The sequence below is a fragment of the Labrus bergylta genome, chromosome 6, assembly GCF_963930695.1.
Source record: "Labrus bergylta chromosome 6, fLabBer1.1, whole genome shotgun sequence".
NCBI classification, from domain to species: Eukaryota; Metazoa; Chordata; class Actinopteri; order Labriformes; family Labridae; genus Labrus; species Labrus bergylta.
In genome coordinates this window covers 2,148,761-2,156,260 of record NC_089200.1, presented here as the reverse complement: position 1 = coordinate 2,156,260, position 7,500 = coordinate 2,148,761, and the positions used below count along the sequence as shown (strand labels likewise).

The 7,500-nt window shown below is 45.7% G+C and overlaps 1 protein-coding gene across 2 annotated transcripts in view; it reads right to left on the bottom strand.

Annotated features, from left to right (window-relative positions):
- Positions 1–7,500, bottom strand: part of pik3r3b (phosphoinositide-3-kinase, regulatory subunit 3b (gamma)) — a 219,129-nt gene that overhangs the window by 161,371 nt on the left and 50,258 nt on the right. The gene's annotated exons all lie outside the window — the stretch shown is intronic.

The following is a 7,500-nucleotide window of genomic DNA, read 5'->3' as shown; positions in this document are numbered from 1 at the left end:
CCCTCACTGGACAGTACTGTGGCCTTTTAATCTCAGAGCTGAAGCAGAGAGAGAGAGGCGTCCTCCTGTCAGGTCAGGAAGAGAGAAGTGACTGAAGGAAAAGAGAATATGGACGGGATGTGGGATCCCACTGAAACTGTTTACTGTAAAGTTAAGATTTAAAGACATCCAATTGATTTTTGCCAAGTCCCCAACACACTCTAGAATCCCCACTGCTAGGCCACGCCCTCAAATTTAAATCCATGCCTCCTTTAAATGATTAAAATAAGTGGTACAGGTGATGGGAGTACAGGTATATCTCCCCCCGGTCTGCCTCATCATTTTATATCTCTGTGTTTCCCGTGTGGCTGCAGAGTCGAGTTCAAAGAGAGTCCCACAGAGACAGATTCCCATCATCCCCTCTGCTTCTGTACTCGTCTTGTTTTGGTGATTTGCTGCTAAAATACCAACTCTCTCTGGATTTGATGGTTCTATTTTTCTCCCCCTCGCTCTGCCGCCGCCTGAAAATGATGTGTCTCTGGAAAGGAGGCAGATAGACAGGTGTAGGAAGAGAGAGAGAGATGAGGCGGGGAGCTGAGGCGACCTGCAGGCTGCTGGAGCGTGACGGCCGTATCCTGATACCAATGTGACGGCTTGAAATGACAATCTCTCTCTGTGCTGCTGCTACTTTCATTCTCTTCCTCTTCCTCTTCTTCTTCCGGCTGCTGGTGGCTCTGGTTTCTCTCTCTCTACTCCTCCACTCTTTGTTTCTTTGTTTTCTGCTGATGGTTGTTCCTACACTTCTATTCTTCAGCCTCTCTTCTTCTTCTTCTCTGTGTCTCTATTTACACATTTACAGAGCCGTACTTTATTCTGTTTAGTGTGAGAATAAGAAAACTTCTTGTTCTTAAAATAAGTATCCTGCATGATTCTGTGACACAGGAGACAGAGCGGGGAATCATTTCTTTTTGAAGCAGCTGGTGTTTATACCGACTTGCTGATTAAAGTGTTTCAGTGGCTCAGAAGCTTCTGAGTACGACGCTGTAGGTCAAACTCCAGCTTCATGTCTGGATGCTGTCCTCCATCTCTTAGGTGATACTTTAAACATGCAATCTGCTTTGACGTCAGGAAAGATGTAGGATCAGATATTCTATTTTTACCAAAAGCTGTGACGAGCCACAGAGAGAGAGAGAGAGAGAGAGAGAGAGAGCGAGAGAGAGAGAGAGAGAGAGAGAGAGAGAGAGAGAGAGAGAGAGAGAGCACTGTCTTAGTTGCACAAATACATCAGCATCGTTGTGATTCTGCCTCATATGGGTGTCGAGGATTTCTATATTTTTAGTATATTATTCTATACTATCGAAGCAGGTACTGATGTTATTTGACTTTTACTGGTTGTGACAGCCTCTGCTTAAATGTGTGTGTGTGTGTGTGTCTCGTGCAAAAGTCTAGTTAGCAACGTTAGCACCAGCACTAGTTTGGCATCGCATTAACCTCATGTAAATTAAAGTGACAGCGTTGCACGATGACATCAAACGGAGGAGAAACCGACGCCGCACAGCGTGACGTCACACGAACAACACTCAGTTTCCCCGTCTACACAGAAAAAACCTGAGACAGAGTTTCTGAACACCTTCATCCTGGAAGGAGTTTCAGTGACCTAAAACACAGTTTGCGTACAAAAGGTAGAGAAAAAGCTACATTATCAAAAACACCCGTCTAGGTGTGGACGAGGCCTCAGTGTGCATTGAGCCATTCTCAACCAACAAAGCAAAGCATGTGATCCCAAGACCGGTGCACAGTTTGCTGTCTGAAAATATTTCAAAGGAATGGACCATTTCCCAACAGCAGCAAGGAACCGGAGACAAAGTTTGGGTACGGCCAAAAAAATGGAAAAATTCCAGCCCTAACCAACCCGAGCCCAGGCAAGTTCTGCCCAGCTGATGGGAGGTGTGTCACTTTGAACAGGAGCATAACCTTTAGAGCAGCCAAAATAAAAATTATAAAGCACGGAGCCCGAATTATGTGTTTAAAACCAAAGCTGGAGGGTTGCAGACCTGTAGCACGCTGCTCTTCTTCAGGTGATGGCTCTTTGGATACTCGCTGTTTCCTCCTCGTGTGTGTTGACTGTTAAACAGCACGCCGTCAGACCCCTCTGCACCAGCGCTGACATTAGCCGCTAAGCCCCCCTCTGTAAAAACCTTGATCCTCCATCTCCTCCTGACCAATCTCCCATGACAGCCTCCTGCTCGGATGAAGCCCCGCCTCTCTCTCTGGGGACCCTGACGGACAAGCCGGGGCCACGAGGCCAGCACGCGCTCACACTGATGTACAGTATGAGCGCCGCCATGGATACACACACACACACACACACACACACACACACACGCATACATTAGCATACATTAGCATACATTCACAGGATGCTACCTTTTGTCTGGAAAATCCAACTTCCTGTTTAAAAGTCTGCGATGGTAGAAACCCTGATTTACATTCATGAAACACAAACAGGCAGACGCACGCTAAACGCTATGGATGGCGTCTCGCACACAAACAAACACGAGTCGTTTGTCTTGCTTTGTGACCACGTCGACGCACACACACACACACACACACACACACACACACACACACACACACACGTCTTAAAGGCACATTATATCCGTCTTCCAGGCGTCATTTCCACTTTAATGAGCTTCCATTTGTGCTCAAAATATGTTGATGCATTTATTTATTTCCCCCTTTTCCGGCGCCGTGACTTTGGGAACGACTCGTCTCCGTTTGGCTCAGAAACATTCGTCGTCATTAAATGTTCAGGACACGAGACGCACGCGGTCACTCATGCCGACAGCGTCATCAGCAGGAGGCGACGTGTGAGACACAAAGGGAAAAGAAAATGTTTCAACTAATGACAAATGACGTCTTACCGCTTTGGAACACAGCAAATGGTTACTCATTTTTGGCACAAATGGGACACCATACATTAGTGTTGACGTTTTGAATTTTTCGGTCCATGAACCTCGGGGGTGTTTTGACGTTTTTCAGGCAGCTGATGGTTTGAATTCATCTGACATGTTGACCTGTTGAGGTGTATGGAGGCTGTGGTCCTCCAGGTGGGCGGCCCGGGTTCAAGTCCGACCTGTGGCTCCTTTCCCGCATGTCATCCCTCACTCTCTGGAGCCCAAAAAGCCCCAAAAATAAATCTTTAAAGAAAAAAATTAACAGCCAATCAGGATGCATCAAAGCATCGACCTCCCCTAAAGAAAGATCGACTCTTAAGCGTCTCTAATCTTTTTCTTCTTTTGACCTTTTTGGTTCATTAAAGTGACAGTCTGTAACTTTTCCATCTTTAAAAGAGTCGTTTCAAAGTCCATCTAATAACACAATAACCGCTCGTTTCCACAGGCTCACCGCGTTCTGTCCTCGCCGCGTATCCTGGAGCTGATGGCGCCCTCTCTAGTCAACGCTTGTGATGCCACTGTCTTCCTTCTCTGGCAGCAGCTCCACTCCACATCCGCTTGCCTCCAAATCTCAGCGAGTACATTTTTAGATGGAGACCGTTGCGAGCATTCGTCATGGTTGATCCATGTAGAGCAGATCGGCCCCCAAAAAGGAAGTCAGACAAAGCAGGGACGGGCAACTTTGGTCACAGCAAGGGCCACATTCATTTAATTCTCACTGCCAGAGGGCCAAACTGTAGGATACAAAAACGATTACAGTCAATTATGTCTCAAATTGAAATCAACATATACCAGTGGTCAAATATGATTATGGACATATTTCTGTTTTTCATGATTTCATGGCAGATTTTGTCATGTTCTCTTCATGTTTCAAATTAATTGATATGTTAAATTGACCTGAGGGCCACGTTGAGGGTTGATGGGGGCCGCACGTGACTCTCTGTGACTCAGTGTGAATCAGCAGGCTGAGATTTAAATTACTTTCCCAAATCATTCTGAAAGTTGTGAGTTATTTTCCCAGCAGGCACTGGGCTCGGGGCCACTTCAGAAGAAAATTAATTTGCGGTGAAAAAAAGTAATTCATCACAGGGAACATGTTTGTCACATTTCTATGGTTTTTGTCAAAGTTATCGCAGCTGGAAGCACAGATTCTCTTTCTGAGTGTGACCTCCGCCTGAAGGCTGCACACTGATGCATGGAATCTTTAAACACATGAATTTACTTCATTAAAAAACACAACTATCATAACTAGAAGAGGAGATCTTTACCGTCCCGTCACATTAGTCATTCAGCCGAGGTAATCATGCTTTTTCTTGGGGAGCCGATCATCAGTTATTACACTTCCTGCCACCTCGTCTGCCTCACATCACTTACCCTAACAGTCATCTGATTTTGGCCAGAAGTTATTTCTGGGTCGCCCCTTTGTTCCCTCATCCCAATGTTCCCTCAGGCTTTCTTCCCCCCAAAATCAGGACTGGCCTTCTTATAATGGACATGTGGTCGCACCCAAGACCCTCCACCTCCGTCTCCTCGGTGGAGGTGCATCGCCTCTCTCTGCCACCATGGTTCTCTCTTCAGTGAGTGTCTGGATCGATGAATAGCCACAGAGAAGGATGGCGCACCTACACTGCATCATTCACCGTCCGTGTGTCACACAAAATTGTGTAAATTCTTTGCTCAAGTTGACATTTTTTGACTTGACTGAACAAGCTGGTGTCAAAAATGAGGCAAGTAACAATCAGAGGGCTGAGTCAAATGTCCTGCAGTATACATATCCACACAGTGTGCAGCATTAACAGAAAACACTCAAGTGAAGGTAACGCATTAAATCTGTTGCTTTTGTATCGAAACAGATATGAAAATGGTTAGTTTTTACTGGTATTATATTAAAGTTAAACATTCTGGTATTCTAACGACCCTATTTAGAATCAAAGCAGACTGAAAGTGGAACATCACATCTAGTCTGACTTTCTCTCTCTGGTTAGCAGGCATTGTTCTCTCTCTCTCTCTCTCCTCTCCCTCTCCCTCTCTCTCTCTCTCTGTCCTCTCATTTATCACCTCTGATAGATCGCCCACCTCCTGCTACTTCTCATCAAATTGGCATCATGTTACCACACAGCCTGGCATTCAGCTCTGCAGGGCGTCCGGTTGCATTATTAATGGAACATGGAGGAGCATGCCACAGGTTCAGCATCCATCATGTAATAGACCTTTTCTCACAGCAGACTAACTTTGGGCTCTTCTCACGCGGCGATCAGCGGGGGAGGTCTGATGGAAACAGATTCCTTCTGCTGCTGGAAACAAGCCCATAAAATGTGCGTCAGGAAACAAAAACAAAGAGCTGAAAAGAGACTAAAGAGCTCCAGAAAGTCTACAGGAAACGTACCCACACAGACCAGTATTTACTCTTTGAGTCCCACGTTCCACTACAACATAAGTGTGCTGTCATCAGAACCCGACGCCATAGGGCGATGAGTGGAAGGCTGTTCTTTATCAACTAACAGAACAAAAGAACAAACTGCCTCTTCTTCTTGCAGCCCTGGATTAGAGTTCTAGAGACTTAGCATGTTAAAGTCTGGCTCACTCTGCAGGGTAATCGGGCCGATTCTTCCTTCTTCCCGACAATCTCAGGGTCTCTCCCGACTCGAGGCTGCTCGGACCCGATTCTCTGCTCAGATTATCTCGTAGAGTGAGCGGTCCAAAGATCCAATCTTAACGTCCCCGATCTGCCCGGCGATCGTCGGGGACGCTCCGATTTATTTCAAACATGTTTGATATTTAGAATTTAAAATCCTGACGATTACTTCATGAAAGGGTCCGGCAGAAGTTGTGTGTGACTACAATATAATCAGACAAGGGAGGACTGTAGTCATGGCGACCAGCGGCAGGACTCAACCCGGTACAGATCATCAGTGCAGCACTTTTCTGAAACTTGTCTCCATATATCTACGATTGTATCAACTTTTCTATATCCTACAACAACTTCCACTTCCTTCTCTTTCACCAGCCGTCGTCCTTTGTTTTTTCAAATGAAACTTTATTAACAATTGTCAACGCTCCGTCCAGATTTCACTCGTACAGTGTGAGCTCTCCGGTTGTGCCAGGACAATCAGGTCGTACAGTGTGAGCACGTACATCTCAAGGTCTGGTCGGGCGTCGTAAACGATTCACTCGTACAGTGTGAGCTGACATGCTGACCCGACTTTTATATAATCGGGGAAACATCGCACAGTGTGAGCCCGGCTTTGTGCTGCAGGTGACTCACACAACACCTCACCGTATGTGTATTGAAGCCGCTTTAAAGAAACATTAGCGGCTCCACTCACAGCCAATATACTGTAGGTCAACAAGGCGTTAACCAGCAGCAGAACAAAGAGCCAATGGAAAAAGAGCACACTGTCCTTCATAAAGATGTCCTCCCTTCACTGAAGTGTCCTTACTTTAGGACTCGATGTTGTTGCTCCAGAAGAAGAAGAGGACAACTGAACAGAGAAAAACATGAATGTGTTGTATAAAGCATGAAGCTGCCTGCATGTCACACTGACCTCTGACTGCCTCTGTGTGTGTGTGTGTGTGTGTGTGTGTGTGTGTGTCACTCTACACATGAATGTATGCATGCAGCAGCTGTCCACAACACTTCTCTGTCACACATTTCAAACAAAGTCAGAGTGTGTTTCAGCCTTTGGCGCTGAATCCAGGTTACCGCAGCTCTAGGCCCTTTTGCCTTTGGCTGAACTCCTACTCACTCGGTAAACTCCCATCATGCCTCTCTCTCTCTCTCTCTCTTTTTTTTATTGGCCGACAACCGTGAGAAAACAAAACTAGAACAAAGTGTCACAGCCAACCGGAGCGGGAAGCCAAGAGGTGCGTGTGTCACGGTGGAAAAATGTTTGTTGTTTATCCATTAAAGGACAAGCCCGCAGAAAAATAGGAACTCCAAATAAGGTCACAAGTGTGTCAAAACTAAAATCCTTCATCGGGTTCATCCAAAACTCATGAAACCCCCCCTGACCCCTGATGCACCGGCTGCTAACACTCTGTAACCTGAGTAACATGATAAATGATTTTTGTGTCTAGCTGTAATTGCACTGATGCTCTTTTACACAAATGAAGTTCCTAACGGATAAATAAAGTTATTTGAATTGAATTGATTTCTGAAGGCAGAGCGTGCAGCGCTTTGGACGGCAGCTACGAGCTAAGCTAACTTTTGACAGTTTGGCTCTGATTATTAACGAGTGGTGCTGAAACAAAGCACTGAAATCTGTGTTGCGATTCGGCCCTGTAGGTGCCCGAGGTGTTGGTACCGATACCATAGAAGAGTGCTTCCCAAAGTGTGGGCCGCGGCCCCCTGGTGGGCCGTGTGGGTACAACAAGTGGGCCCATGAAAAAGCCTCCATCAGGTATAAAAATAAAAGAAATATCACAATATTTACCATGAGCCAACCCCTCAAACAGAGTGATTAGTAAGGCTTGTCATGACTAATCATGGACATAATATCATATGATATTTTACTATCTGTTTAGTAAACGTTTGTGTCTATCTTACCATAATGTCATGTTGTCA